The sequence below is a fragment of the Lissotriton helveticus genome, chromosome 3_1 (assembly GCF_964261635.1).
Source record: "Lissotriton helveticus chromosome 3_1, aLisHel1.1, whole genome shotgun sequence".
Taxonomy (NCBI): Eukaryota; Metazoa; Chordata; class Amphibia; order Caudata; family Salamandridae; genus Lissotriton; species Lissotriton helveticus.
The window spans coordinates 2,005,340,475-2,005,356,742 of NC_136061.1; the positions used below are offsets into that span (position 1 = coordinate 2,005,340,475).

At 42.3% G+C, this 16,268-nt stretch overlaps 1 non-coding gene and 1 pseudogene across 1 annotated transcript; both read right to left on the bottom strand.

The window, feature by feature from the left end:
- Window positions 1-2,929: 2,929 nt before the first annotated feature.
- Window positions 2,930-3,002, bottom strand: LOC144825831 (small nucleolar RNA SNORD47). The gene has a single exon (XR_013609606.1). It is a non-coding gene; the product is annotated as a small nucleolar RNA SNORD47 (small nucleolar RNA).
- Window positions 3,003-3,984: 982 nt separating this feature from the next.
- LOC144825833 (small nucleolar RNA snR60/Z15/Z230/Z193/J17) lies at window positions 3,985-4,060 on the bottom strand (annotated as a pseudogene).
- Between the last annotated feature and the right edge of the window lie 12,208 nt (window positions 4,061-16,268).

A 16,268-nucleotide genomic window follows, 5' to 3' on the forward strand; every position in this document is an offset into this window, starting at 1 on the left:
AGTCACAGTGAGAGAGAGAGGTGAATTAGAGCGAGAAGGAAAGTAGAGACATGGAGAGAGAAAGGTGAGCTAGGGAAAGACTTAGAGTACGTTTTTGAGCAAGGAAGAGAAGTAGAAATGTAAAGAGATATAGGGATAGGGAGAAGGAAATGTAGGGAGATGCAGAGAGTGAGGTACACAAAGGGATAAGGTAGAAAATGAGATAAGCAGTTAGAAATTAGGTGGATAAAAATAAAGGCAGAGAGTGGTAGAGATAGACAGGTAGATAACTGAGGTAGTCTGAGAAGTATGGAGATGCATGATAGAAAGATGAGCAAAGTGAGAAGTGAGGCATAGAAAGGCAAAAAGACTTGTGAGTGAGAAAGGTAGAGTAAGAGGTGTGATGGAAAAATTGTTAGATGATTTTTAGGCAGACAAGAGGTAGAGCAGAAAGCTAGATATCTGAAAGAGGGTATATCTTAATACAGAGGTAGAGTGGGGTGCTAGATAGACACAGAGAAGTTAGGTAGAGAGTTTATAAGAGAGAGGTGTGGTAGGGAATGTGCAGTTGAAATAGAGCAGTTATGCAATAATTAGAGAGAAAGAAGAGGTAGTAACATATTGAAACAAGCATTTGCAATGCAATAGGTCTCGCATTAGGAAAGTGTGAGCTATTGGTATTGTAAATGACACATTTTTTTAATGTGTTGGCTATAAAAAGATATAAATTAATAGCATTGTTATTCACAAAGCCAATAGCTTACACTTTCCTAATGCGAGTCCTATTGGCTATGGCAATGCTTGTTGGTAGCAAGCAAGGACAGTGCTGTTGTGGTGCTGAGTGATGATGTGGTGGTGCCCCCAAGTGAGATGGTGGTGCCCCAGAGTGAGGTATCCTCTAAATAGACCTGTAAACAAAACCCTCGTTATGTATATAACATTGATTAACAAAGCATGGGATGCGTTATGAAGAGAGACTAGTAGGCACAGATCAATACTGCAATGATTTTCTTAGCCAAGAATGGAAGTATGTCTGCGAGATGGAGAGTGGTAAATTGGATGAGGAAGATGAATGAATAGGAGACCGGAACAGTAAGCACGGGAGAGGCGAGGGAGAGAGAAAAGAGGAGGAGGGGGCCGAGATCCAAGATCAGCGAGGGAGGAGGTTGGAGATAGGCCAAAATTCATAGGAGCAAAAGCAGCGAGCAACAGAAGTGAGCCTGTATGGAAGAGAAGAGCCAGGGCAAACAATATGAAACAACAAGGTTGAAAGCGAGAGAGAGAGAGGGAAGAAACAGAGCTAAGGAGCGAGAGAGCTGGATGAAGAACAGACCATGAAAACAAGTAAATAAAGGCTAATGAGAGCGAGGCCAGCAAGCTCGGGAGCACATTCCTTTGAAGTTTGATGCCGGGGCGGGGGAGCAAATTGAGAGCGCACGCCGGCACACATGCACTGGCCATAATCCTCATTCCAAAGCCCTCTGGCAGCCTTTCCTGGAGCCCCTACATAAGTCTAGCCGGAGCAATGGGCAAGCACATTGGCTCAGCGAGACCTAAAAAGGAGGGAAATAAGCACCAAACTGCATCACACGCCAGATATGGCAACACAATGAGAAATATTGCCTTTCAGCGGAAAATGGTATAGTCCAAAGCTCTGTTTTTAATATAAAATCAGGGCTTTCAGCGGTCATTTCACTGAAAATACAAGATTTGAAAAAATACCGTCTACGGGTGCTCGTGGAAGACCATTCCCATGGACTGGAATCTAGAGAATTCTAAAGTGATTCTGGCATTTTACTGACCTCTGCTGGTCGTTTTCTATCAAGGCAGTTAAATTGAAGGCAGTTGAACAGAAAAAACGACGTAGAGACAGTCTTTTACTCTCTCAAATGTCCTGCTTCAACCTTTCTCTTGCAGTCACTGCTATCCTATCCAAATAAGACAGATTGGCTTCTGCGAGGTAGTAGAGGCTGCTTTTGGCTGGGTTTTACTACCTAGCCCACACCTACTAGCTAGAATGATAATGTAAATATATTGGGCTATTCACTGCCACTTATACACCTCTGCACTAACAATTGACAGAGGACTGCTCTCCAACTAGACATGTTAACTTATTGCAAAATGCTGTAATTCAAGGCACCCTTGTTAACCTCCATGTATGACATCCTATTAACAGAGCCACTGAATTACGCAGTGCTGGTCACAGGCAACAACCTTATTGAAGGTTGTGCCACTGCACAACAAATTGTGGTGATGAGGATTTAGCTACTTTTGACCCCATTGAGCTAGAAACAAAGATGTAAATTCTTCAGATTGTACATCAAATGATTGTAACAAAAAATATATATTACCCCTTCTTATGAGGCATGTGCTGCCTGTTGGCTTTTAAGTGTGGGAGGAACTCACTGCCTCGCCATATTTGTTTGTTCTCAAAGCGCACGCCCCATTTCATATATTAAATACTCTGTTTTAATGTCACAATAATTTAAAAAAGGCATACTTTAATAAACTCAGTCCTACAGGAATCAGTTAACACCCCTAAACCTTTACAGGTGGATCAAGGACCTGTAACAAAAAAGGGATGAATCCTTGATGCTTGCTCTTTCGACCCCCAGTTAAGTCAAAGGAGCTCAGATTAATCAATTCTTGTCTATTTCATGGGGTGCTCAGTGATTGTTCGAGTTACTATCACCGTAAATCCAGTTTTGAAAGTGACTACCAACAAAATATTAATCTCACCTGCTGAAGGGCCTGCACAGGCAAGCTTTAGAAATCAGATGGTCTAGTCTTAGAGAGGGGACGTTCCAGGCACAAAAGTTTCAGCTTTTGCCACATTACACTCCTTAACACATTCAGGTGGATAGAGAAACCTTGTAGTAAAGGTCCACATAGAGGCTAGTGTGGAGTTGACTGATGTATATACAAGCCACCGGCTACCCTAGAGTCAAGCAACCTCAGACAAATGGAACGGTAGGAGTATAATCAGCAATACTCATATGGCAGAATCGGTTTCATCACTGGTTGCTTGTGAACTACCCACATGACTGCTACAACATTCAGGGGAAGGGGGTGCCACGAGGCTTTGCATAATGGTGTTGAATAGATCAATCCTCTAAGCTCAGAGCAGCCACACAATGAGCAGAGGAAGACCACAGGTGGAAATGCCATACCAAATTGCCAAATGCTACTAGCCAACAAGCCATGACATTAGTACTGCCCTACCCGATAGGTAGGAGGCAGAAAAAGCAAAGCTTCAAGTCACTCTACTAGCTATATTCAGGGCCATAGGAATTATGCGGCAGAAGGGCAAATCATGCGGCACATTATTAACCTCATTTAGTACTTAGAGATTTGGGGGGACCTCATTACTACCGAAATATAGAAATAAGCAACAGAAAGGTGACCAGTGAACATATGCTCTTATGTAGCAGCACCATGCTGCTGCATTTAGTAACCTTTGAACAGTTTACTAAAAAACAATGTTAAAATACACAGATTATACAAGCAGATGGACCACGTGGCGAATCTATAATTATGTGAAAAACGCCACGGCCGCAGAATCGCATACATCCAGTGGCCCTGGCTACAAGAAATAGCTAAAATCATTATTAACGATCCAAACCATGAAAATGACTGGCCCATGTTGGCACCCGGCTTTACATACACAAGTAAATGATGCAAACCCATCCTGAGCGCACAATTACTAACCTGGCTCATCTGTTCTCCAGTCGCAAACGATGCAGTCTGAAAAGAGACATGACAGCAGAAACTAGTCAGAGGCAGATAGCATGAAGAGATGTTAAAGACTGATGTTTACAACTAACGATGGTTGATTCAGTTAATGCTATTATAGCAGGAGCACCAAATAGGAAGCGTGCTTCAGGACTACACTAATTGATAGCTTTGAGACTGGCAGGATACTCGGTTTAGTGACACCAAGCTCAGTTAAGGTGTGAGTTGAACAAGTGTCAACCCTGGGCTATTAGGGGCAGCACTTTTCAGTTAAGGATGCATCAGCTAGGAGCGAAAGACTGTTCTTCATAGAGAATCAGCTGAACTATGTGCTCATCATGCACACCCTGGGCTGAGTGCTGCGGGGAGAATGTCTGAGCTGAAATACTTCTGAACTCACCTTTTCCTGCAGAGTATACTTGATAAGGGATTCTACCGGAAGGCAGATTGACTCTACAAGTGAAAGTCATGGGGGGGAAAAAAAGCCATCAGGTAGAAGCATTATTTTAAAATAAAGCCACTGCAAGATGTCAGCGTGCTCAGAGTATCAAGTGTGGTTAGCTCTCATCATTACTCTCTTGTTCAAGAGTAGCAAATACACAGTCATCACAGCAGCACGCTCAAGCTCCCCAGCCACCTTAACATGTCTACAAACTAATCTTTAGTTGAACTATGAGGTCTATCCCCACCCACCCTCATCCTAGAGGCTGGCTAAGCCATTTACACCACATTAAAATTACCACGATGCCCAATGTAGATAACAGTCGATATTTACCGTTTTAGGTACATTCTGAAGCTCGAATCTAAAAAACAAACGAGTGTCTGGTCACCCCCAAAGCAATGCCGAATATTGGGAATACTCACTGTTACCTGGCAGCGTAGACTGCCTCTGTGCTCACACAAAGCGATACACGAGCGCAGGCGGGCTCGCGGCCCTTGTCCTTCTACTTCCATGGCCCTGGTCTGCCCCCTGTCCTCGGGCTCGGGTCGTGCGCAGCTGATATTAGACCCGGGTCCTTGTCCGTGCTCTCTTTCTGTGGCGGGCGGGCACGCGCGCGCTCGCTCAGTGCGTAAGAGGGGCGCACTGGGCCTTGTTCTCTCACGCATCTGTATAGGAGGCCGAAAGGGGGCACGCGCCGGCAGTCAGACAGACGGACGGACCAAGCGCCATGGAGCCGCCGCTGCTGCTCGCCGCCTGCCTCCTGCTGCTCGGTGGGGCCCGCGCCGACCTCTCAGGTGAGTGCGAGGAAAGAGGGGGGGGACATCTCACCCTTGGGGGGTGGAGGCGGCGGGGGGGGGGGGAGTTGGTGTCTGTATGTGTGCATGTGTGTGTGTGTGTATGTGCGCTCGTGTGCCCGTGTGTGTGTCTGTGTGTGTGCTTGTGCGAAAAGCAGGGGCTGTGTGTGTGTATGCATGAGGCGTCCAAGGAGAGAAAGAAGAGACAGGAGAGGGTGAGCGCGCGACCTGATCCCATTGCGGCCGGCTGCGTGCGCGTAACAGCCTCTTGTCCGCTCTGCCTAGTCCTTGAAAGTAAAACGCGTGAAACGATTACAAAAGACTCGCTCTGCGACTGCAGGCCTTTGGCCTGCAATCGCAGGGCGAGACCTAAAAAGGGTGGAGGCAGAAATAGAGGTAGTGAGAAAGACGTTATTAAGAGAAGCGTTGAAATAACAGTGGAAAGAGATGGAAGGTAAGGAAGTGAGGTATCAGATAAATGGTGAGGCAAATTGAGCAATGAATTAGTGAGAGAGAGAAAGAAAGAGGTGGGATAGAGAGCGATGTGATAGTAAGTGAGATGTGAGCTGAAGAGAGAAATGCTGGGAAGAGAGTAGCGAGGTAGAGAGAGGGGTGACCGAAAGGTAGAGAGAACAGATCAAGAGAGACAGAGTGGTGAGATAAAGTGATGAGGTTGCCAGAGGTGAGTAGATGGAAGGGAGAGACAGGTTGGTAAGATGAAAACATAAGAGTGAGGTGAAGTTCGAGGAGTGAGGTAGAGAGGGACAAGAGGTAGAGTGAGTGGATAAAGTCATAGAGATGTGGAGGCAAGCAGAGAGAGTGGAAGAGTGGTGAGTCTGTGAGAGAGGTAAACAGAGGAGTACTTGAGAGCCACAGGAAAGGTGGATAGGGATAAGGAGATAAGGAGAAAGAGCTGAGATTGTTGGTAAATACATAAAAATGTAGAGATAATCATATAGAAAGGAAATGAGAGAGATCGAGAGAGTGAGGGAGAGAGAACGTTAATTTGGGAAGCCTCAGTCAAGGAGAGAGAGAAAGAGTGATAGATGGATGTGGAGAAAGGTGATATTGAAGTAGACATATAGACAGGTAGCTTCAGTAAGGGAATTTTAGTGATAGGCATGTGAGAGAACGACAACGTCCAACAAGATAAGATGCAAATAGAGTGGCATAGTAGGGAAAGGTGGGATAGTACCAACATGTAAAACCAATGGAGGTGGTTGAAGAGTAAGTTAGAGGACTGTAGACAGAGATGTAAAACGAAAGGCAAAACTAGGTGAGGTGGTGGAAATTGCAGAAATTTCTGTTAGCATAAGCTGAAGCCATTTTAGTTGTGGCACCCATTTTGTTAGCCATGTGATTCCGCCGTCTTCACTGTTGCCTGCCTTTCTATTCTGCTTGAGTCATCAATTGTAGTTAACTCCTTCATTACTGAGCCAGAGCAATGTGTAAGCTCAGAAAGGCCTTTAGTTGCTAGAATGCACCTGTCTTAGAATGTAACTGTCAGGCTGTTTCAACTGATGTAAGCAGTTCTGTCTCCCCTCCCACTTTGCTTACCAAGTGATTTCTGTCTGCACATGTTAGTCGATCGCTATTCCACGTGCTTCTGCCTTTTATGTGAGTCTCCATGCTTACTGTGCAACAAACTGGGTATATAAGACCTTTGGTTTCTGTGGTCCTTGTACTACCTCATATAGTGCCTAAGGATGTTGTATTGCTGTAGTAACACTCATGAGTGATTAATAAACTTGTTATTTGATATTCCAGCTTCAGTGCCTATCTCTATTTTGTTGGTTTAAGGACCAGTGGACAGATAAGGGTGAACCCCTGGACCGGTGGGCCCCTAAAAAGACTAATTTCCACAAATTGGCGCCAGACTCGTGGGGCTCATAAGAGACACAGGCATCCGATGGAGTGGTCTTGATGGAAGACAAGAATCTACTGAGGAGGTACCCTGCGCGAGGAGACTCTTTGTCTTTGCAGACCGACGTGTTTTTCTGGTTTTCCCGATCTGGCCGTCCAGGTGGTGGCCGGTCCCGACTGAAATCTCTTTTGGCGTAAGTATTGCAGTGACCATTAGGTCAACCCAGAGCTTGGCAGGTGAAGGCTGGAGACTTTTGTCATTTAGTAAAATTCGTAAGTAGAGATACAGAGCGCTCTTGAGTGTTCCACCAAGCCACTTGGTAATTCGGTCTCTTCTTGCAAAGGCTTGGGGGTTTTACCCTATCTTGTTTTGGGTGGGTCTCTAGACCCCTGTAATAGGCATGCCTTATGATTTGGTAAAGACACAGAGTGTTTACAAACACTCTGCCAGACCTACTGGTAATTCGGCATCTTTTGGAAAAGGTCTGGTGCTAGAGCCTGTCTTCTTCGGTAAGGTCGCTGAAGCAGCACTCTTGATTTTGGATTTGCTCTGCCAAGATTCTGGTTTTGTTTGTTTGTTTGTTTGTTTGTTGCAATAAACAAAGGCAGGTAATGAGGAGATTTTTGTCTCTTTAATACTGTTTGATTATAATATTATATTTTATTATAATATGTTTGGCATGCCTGCTCCTAGCACACTTCGTAGAATGTGTTGCTGTCTTGGAGGTACCAATATGGATCTAGAAAGTAGTCAGCCGGCTCCCCCAGAGGGGACACCTAATAGGTTTATGTATATTAAATATGGTATTTCTTCCATAATGTAGAAAGCACTATGGAACAAATATACGAAAAAGGATCTTGATCTACGATGGCCAGTAAATGGGTCATTTGATTTTAAGAAGATTCAGTATGCTGCGCAGTGTCTTCTTCAGAAAAAGAGTCTACAAGATATGTTTGATTCTGTATTTACAATTGGTTTGGTTTGAGTACAGTCTGTGGGCTGCCTCTTGTTTTTGTCCTGGTGTTGATTTGTGGGTTGATTGTGAGTTTGAGCATCTATGAGGTTTGTGGACTGACACCAGTGGTAATGCTTATGAAGTACTTGTTTGAGTGAGTTGCGACTGTGCTCTTTGTGTAAGGATACTTGCCTCAGCAAATTGTGTTGTGTGTTATGAGGGTGTTGCCTCTTCTTGAAAATGTTTGGAATGAGCTCAATTTGGTTTGTTGTCGTCATTGTGTTCTGCAGATGCCATTGGAAGAATTACACTTTAAATTTTAAAGAATGAATTATATAAAATATGTTAAGTAGCTGCACGCTACTATGAAAAGTAAAGCAGTACCACACTATAGATGTGTGAAAATGTAATTATTATATTGCCACAATGGTAAAAAATTCGAATTAAAACTGGAGGCAGAATTGCTTAGCATTCCATATAAAAAGAGAAAATGTTATTTCACAACAAATAAAGCGCTTTGAGACCTTTGGGTATAGCTAGATCTATGAAATATTAAAACTAACTTTACCTAGAAAAAGGCACTCAATACGAAAAAGTAGGCCTCACAGAAAAATATGAATTTGAGTGTATTATACATCTAGGACTTAACAAAATTAAAAATAGATGCCAAACATTTTGTTAGTACTGCCTAACAGCTGTGCAAAATGTTACAGCACTATCCTTAAATACATCATATTAAATATTAAAAGGCATTCACATCATATGAGTAATTGGTTGCTGCTAAAATAAAAGCGTCTTCCTTTCACCACACTGCAAACTATAGATTTTGACTGGCTTGGAATACCTGGTTTTTAATAGAATGTACTGAGCTTCATTCCCAGCACCAGAAAGAGAGCTTTTAACAGCTGTTCAAGCTGTCTGTCCGAAGGAAGCTGTCTGTCAGAGCAGAGCAGAGGGAGGTGATGAGTGGCTTAGAGGGGAAGCTTTGCTGATTATTTTTGGCAAAAGACCAGGCAGGTTCTATGAAGCCATAAGAGAGAAGGAGGGGCAGCAGTGTCTGTGGCCTTGTGCAGCTCCTACCAGCTCTGCCATGCATACAGAAATAATGGTTTTCAATTTAAGATTGCTGTGCCAGGACTAGATAAGGAGGCAATTAAATTAAGTTTGCATTCATGCGCTATCATGTTAAAACAGCACAATAGCTAAAGGAATTGGTAGTTGGTCTTTGGAATAATGTTTTCTAGTTGGCTCAATGTGCTTGCAGCAAAATGTACAAAGTGGTACAGTCCAATAGTATTGGACATGGCCTCCTTGGTATGGATTCCCCAAGCTATTTACCTCCTGCAAGTCTGTTTGTGCCCAGCTGCGAAAGGGGGTAAGTATTGTCGACAGGAGGTCACCTGCTTAGGTTACCTACTGTCAAAGGGTAACCTCCTGGGCAAAATAAGGGTAAGCAAAATTAAGTAACACAGTGTGTTTTTTTGTTTTTTGTGCTTGGTATATGTATTATTGTGTCTTTTTTCTTGGTTTATGTGTCTACTATGTGTAGCATTGTGAGCTATTCTGTGTGGAAAGTACGCGGGGCAGCTTGTTGTTGTGCTCTCTCTATCTCTCTCTCTCTCTCGCCTGTCTAAGTTGTATAGGAACGGCCATGAGACAATCGGTTGGGCTCGCTTTAGTCTCATTTCACAGGATGCTGTGAATGTGTTCTTGAATAAATAGGAGACAAAGCACCTCACCAGTGCATGTGTAATTGGCTATTAAGTAATACTGCTTGAACAAATTGGATGGTTAGAATAGACTGATGTTCCCTTATTTGACCTTTAAGGGGAACTATATGTTGGTGGTTTTTGTTCCAAATTCCCAAGTGGCAACACCATTATTGTTGATGATATTACAGCACTACATAAGTCGCAGAAGCATCATGAGTCCCTCATTAGTTTGTCTATGCAATCGAGCTGACAGCCCTTGCTAGAGCTGGTGAATAGGTTTCTCCCCTGAATATGATATTACATGGCCCAGATCATGAAAAGTATGATGCATATGGTTCACAATGCTAGGGAAGATGCCCATATGCCCTTAGCACACATTTTTTAGAACAAAATGTTTTTTTGCTTGTTTTCTTGTCTGCCTCAAACAAGTTCTGCTGGAAAATGAATGTACCTACTAGGTTATGTTTAATTTACCCTATATTCATGTAATATAGATCTCTGTTAAATTCACAGTTTTAGAGTTTCCCGTTACACATATAATATGAGAGCATGGTCATAAGCGCAAAACATGGTTGTTCTTATGCAAGGAAAATAATTTTAGAGGTGTCTGCAATTTTGCACAATAGTGAAGGTTCACAAAGTAGAACCTGTATTTTGATTTCTATGACTTATTAAGTACAAGTTTGTTAAAAAGAATGGTTGTTTGAAATTCCTTTTTTGTTAGGTTCCTCAGATAAATAATATAGGGGTGTTTCTGAAATAGAATATACTCTGTTGATTGATTATTTGTATGTTGTGTCTAAACATTTCTGTTCTGTTCACTAACAGATATCTGCTGCCCTACAACCATTGCCAGAGGGGCCCGGATTTGATATCCAGCCTGGGGATTCAGCGCAAGTCCAGCTTGGAGTTGAGGTGAAGCGAACCAGCACAGGTGTTGCTGGCAATTAGGACCGCAGTGAAGGTAGAAGGCCGGAAGCACTGGGTCCATGAAAGTGACCTGAAACGTGTACCCCTACCACTGTCGGATAATTTTTGGGTAAATGTCAGGGTCACAAATCAGGACGGATAGCTGATTCTTCACTTTGTTACTGTTTTTTGATGCCTAGCTAAGAGAAGCACAGATCGATAACAAGATGCAAGAAGGTTTTGCCTGAGGGGACCCTCTCTGAAACAAGGCTTGCTTCAGATACTCCAGTTTCTGTGCATCAGGCCTCTGAGACCCAATCCCCAAGTGAAAGCAACTCTGCACCTTTGTATGTTGATAAGGAGGTACCAGGGCACATTAGGTACAATCTGCGTCCTGACAAAAGGGCAGTGCACCAGTAGAGCAACACAGGAGTTAGGGAAGGACTTGCGTTCAGCGTACAGGTGCTGTGCCTCTGGTGCCTATTAGATTAGAGTGAAGAATACTGGTGCACTGCCTGCGATGCTTGACAGGATCGTTGAGGGTATTTGCCCTGGAGGGTGATTGCCCTATCCTGAAAGAAAGACTTTTTCCTTAGCCTGGGCCGTGATTCTTTAACTTGGTTGCAAGTTGTGCAGCTCCACCGTGGGAGAAGTGAACACTTGATGAACAATAAGAGCCTGCATGTGAGACTCAGACGGACACAGGGAGAAGACTCTCCTCTGGCTGGTTGTACAGTGGCATCAATTCCCCAAGAACTTTTTTGTTAGCAATGTACCCCTTTGGTCATCCCATTTTTGAGGAAGAGCATTCCCTTTGCGGCTCTTCATCCTAATTCCCATGGCCCCATTTGGTCCTCCTGGTCCGCCAAAACAAAGATTGTCTTTGTGACAATTATTGAATTCGTATTTGGAATACTGTTTTTTCTGCAAGAAAAATATTTTGTGCACAGTTTGGTAAGTACTACTCTACCCCCGAACATATAATTGGTACTCTAACCCTAATAAAGAAGAACACTAGAAGGTCTATCAATATAATGGTTTTATTTAGACATCGCATCAGACATGTGCTTTTGGCTATTTCCAAACTGAATAAAATAGCCACTGAAATCCACCAGAACTCAGGGACATGGACTTGGACTGGATGGCTATGGACACTGTTTTCTGTCTGGGGCTTGAAGTTATTATCAGCCCTAAGTATAATTCATGCAATTCTTTTTTCCTGCTGCCTCTGTATACAATGTGGGCCAATGCTCTGTTCCCTTTGTACTTCTACCTATACCACATGTATACCAGCTAAACGAAATGCTCAGAATGTAAATGCCTGACTAGTAACTGAGCAAGAAATAGGAGAACTTGCTATAGGTGATAACTTTCATGTTTCTTCTATTGCATTGCGCATGTGTGCAGCTAATGCTAAAAGGGCCGCCTGTGGAAATGGCAGAAATGTCCGTTAGCATAAGCTGAAGCCATTTTAGATATGGCACTCATTTTGTTAGCCATGTTATTCTGCTGTCTTCACTGTTGCCTGCCTTTCTATTCTGCTTGAGTCATCAATTGTAGTTAACTCCTTCAGTACTGAGCCAGAGCACTGTGTAAGCGCAGAAAGGCCTGTAGTTGCTATAATGCACCTGTCTCAGAATGTAACTGTCAGGCTGTTTCAACTGATGTAAGCAGTTCTGTCTCCCCTCCCACTATGTTGACCAATTGATTTCTGTCTGCCCATGTTAGTCGATAGATATGTATGCTTCTGCCTTCTATTTGAGTCCCCATGCTTACTGTGCAACAAACTGGGTATATAAGACCCTTGGTTTCTGTATTCCTTGTACTACCTCATACAATGACCGAGGGTGTTGTATTTATGTAGTCCCACTCATGAGTAATTATGAAACTTGTGATTTGATATTCCGGCTTCAGGGCCAATCTCTATTTTGTTGGTTTAAGGACCAGTGGACAGATGAGGGTGAACCCCTGCACCGGTGGGCCCTTAAAGCGGCTCATTTCCACAAGGTCAGAATGGTAGGGAGAGATGACAGAGCAGGATATAGGTGTAGTGTCTTGTGAATATGGATAGTAGAACCCTTCTGGCACTGATGGACTCCATAGGAGAATGACGTAATCAGTTAGGTGTGTCGGGTGTGGTTAATAAAGTTTATGAAGCAGTGCGGGCTATTAACGGTTGCACTCTGAAGAATAAAAACCTGTACTACAGAGGCCCTTCTGTGCCATGGCCATTTGCATTATACAGGGCTGGGGAATATGCTACAATAGGTAAGGAGAGAAAGATGTGTGGATAAAAGATAAAGAGTGGTGGGGCAGGTATAGATATAGAGAGACAGTCAGTGGAAAAATAGAGAGTGATGAGGCAGTGTTTGGTCAAGACATATAAACCCAGCAGTTGAGGTAGGCAGAGAGAAGAAGAGAGATTTAGCTAGAGAGAAACAGGTGAGAAAGAGAGTGCGATAGAGAGAGATCACTTTATCATGGTGCGCCTTAGAAAGTGTAAGTTGCCCACTAAGCCCATGTTATAAAATGCTTCTGTATGAGTAAAGTATGATGAGTAGGTGTAAGAAGATAAAAGCCAGAACCTTGCAGAGCACATAGCAGAATGAATAAGAAAATGTGGAATGTGAACAAACTCATGAAAATAGAACATGAAACCTGTACCCGATATATGGGTAAAAGAGAGGCCACATTTCTAAATCCAAGCATCCCATGCCACAGCCACATTACAGTGCAAAATATGTCCCGATATTCAATAAAGCCAAAACTACAGTGATAAACGGTATCACATAAATCAGTAAAACCACGACCCAGAAGCTCAATTTTGAAAAGACGAAACTATTCTCTACTTTCCTAGCATTGCTGTTTCTTCAAAGTACCACCCCGTGCCTTCAAAGCAATGTATGCAGGACTAAAATATTGTACACATAAGTTTGAAGATGACTCCATTTTACAAGAGAGGTGGCGCTCGAGTCCTGGATAATTATTTAATGGCATAATGCTTTGTAGGATTTGCAGTCCTGGTTCCCTGCAGTTGATCCAACTAAAAAAACATAGTTGAAAACAATGAGTTGTTAAAAGATTGCCCAGGATTTAAGCATTAAGCATCGAGTCCTTTGGGAAATTCAGTCACTTGATAAATAATTTAAGTAAACTCTAGCACAAGCCTAGCTGGGAAGCAGTCGGTGCAACAAGAAAAAAACCTATAAATGCCTATGCCTTCGTAAAAGCATAGGCATCCTATGACCTTCCATTCAAATCAGGATTCTGCTGATCAAACAGAAAGATTTTTAACGTTTCTTTATATTTACCTTGCACAGTGGGAGAAGGATTACTTATTTTTTATCCATACCAATACGAACTGTAAAGCTGTTTGGTCTTCCTATTGTTTCATTTATGAATGATACTGTCTCTAACTTGAGCTAGAGAAGTTTTTGTATTTTTCCCTGTGAATGGTCACTCTCGTTTCACCCAAGAAAATTCATTTGAAAGGTAATTATAGACATCTTCCACCACATTCCTAGTCAAGCAATACTTGTCACCAATAAAAAGGTGGATGGAATCCAACCCAGAGTATGCTAGCTGGCAAATGCTTAAAGTGGTTGGAAATGCATGATCTCAGCGCTCAAACAAGTCATAAAGTTTTCACCTCTGTTTTCTGCTCAGAGCTCAAATCAGCGCAAACGAGGCTCCTGCGCTTTGTGTTATTACCACACAGCCTCTGCTGGTATTACAGCTTCCACGAAACTGCACGTCAGGCGGGGATAAAACACTTCCGCAGCTCCTGCCAAGGTGGGAGTTGCTTAATTTTTTTTGCCAATAAAACATGTCAATCTATTTCTTGGGAATTTTCTTTTCAGTAACAAGAGATACAGACTGATTTTGACGACCCCCAGTCCACTACTTAAAACCTGCTCTGACCACTTTCCATTTAAAAATTCCCTCTCGAAGAGGGTATGTCGGGCAATTAGATGTCTGTTTCCTTTGTTTTACCGTATTGCTCTTCATCTGCTCTTCATCTGACGGATGTCCTCTCCAGCAGATTGGCCACTGTGCAGCTATTAGTTTCACTGAGAAAATCTTGCTACTGTAGTTATCTTGTCCAACATTGGTAGTTCCAAACAGACAGTCAAGACAGTTGAAGAGTAAGTGTGTGTGTGTGTGCCTCATTTTTTTAAGGGTGACATAAAGACAGCTTTAGAGTGAATCGCCAGCTTCAAGTTATCTATCTATCTATCTATCTATCTATCTATCTATCTATCTATCTATCTATCTATCTATCTATCTATCTATCTATCTATCTATCTATCTATCTATCTATCTATCTATCTATCTATCTATCTATCTATCTATCTATCTATCTATCTATCTATCTACCTACCTACCTACCTACCTACCTACCTATCTATCTATCTATCTATCTATCTATCTATCTATCTATCTATCTATCTATCTATCTATCTATCTATCTATCTATCTATCTATCTATCTATCATCTATCTATCTACATAAATCTACATTTTTAACTTATATTATTTTTAAACTAATAAATGCCTATTACATATCTTTGCAAGAAACGAAATTAATTATTGCCTTTGTAAATGCGTGTCTTATTTTTTTGTTTTCTGTAGTAGATTTTCTTTAAAGGCCACGACCTTTCCACTGTGATAATGAGTAGGTATTCTTCCTACAAACAAATTGCCACGGTGCTCGTTAGGCCGTTATTTAAGAATTATTCAAAAAGTTTGTTTCCTCCTAGCCACAAAAGTCAGCAAAATAAATACTAACTGTATTATAACCATGTGTCGGTGGAAGTTACTGCTTCCATGGTAAAAGGATGCCACAAAGGCCACATTAACCAAGCCAGGTGATGTGGAAAATGTAAACAGGCATTACTTTTTTAATACTTTGGTGCTAGAGATAGATAGAGTTACAAATATTTAGCAAACATTTTCCTTTGTGGGGAAAGCCCTGACTGGTGAGTCCTTACAATGGCACATGTGTTTTTGGCCTGGAAAGTGCTTCAGAAATGGTGGGAAGAATAATACCCTCTACCCACCCTGTACAGTTTCACATCTGCAGGTTGCCAGGCTGTTTTAAGTTCTGGTTTCCCAACTTTCGCCCTATCCTAAAAGAACAACAACACGGAGAATGTCCTGGAAGTTGAAAATATGACTCAACACATTTGAAAGAATGGCAGGATGCTGCCTAAAGTAAGCCATCCCGCCGGAATAGTCAAAGTTTCCTTTGCACAGATCTGACCGAGCCCCATTTAAAGTTAGTCGCCAAACCCCTCGAGGACAATATCTGAAGACTCTCATCAAAAAAGAGGAAGTTTGATCTGGAAAGGTAAATTAGCTCAAAGGGATTTGAGAGCAAGCTTCCCTTCTGGGCAATGGACATGTAGATTACTTCTGACTGCACATTTCTAAACGTTCTCCCCTCATTCATAAAGGCAGAAATGAAGTTGCACAAGTATTTATTTACACTATAGATAAGGAATCAGTTCCAATTTATTGATAGCAGAGTGAGAAAGAAACCTGCTGGGAGAAGCAGATATAGTACAGAAAAATTGCTGTCATTTCTACTTCCGTTTTTAGGTCACACTTACGGAACGTTTTTACGTTTTTAGCGTTCTTTCGTCTATTATGTGAAATGCCAATACATGCACTGGGCTTTTGGTCAGCCCATTGCTTATCAGTGGGAGGCTTTCATGTCATTCTTATCTGCCTGCTTCTTATTTAATGGTGTTCCTTCTCCTTCTTGAGTTTTTTTCCTACCCTGGAGCATAACTTTGTTAGTATCCTTTTGATTGAACGATTTCTAATCTTCCACATTGAGAGAGCGCAAATCAAGAAAAATATAGAAGTGCACCATATTT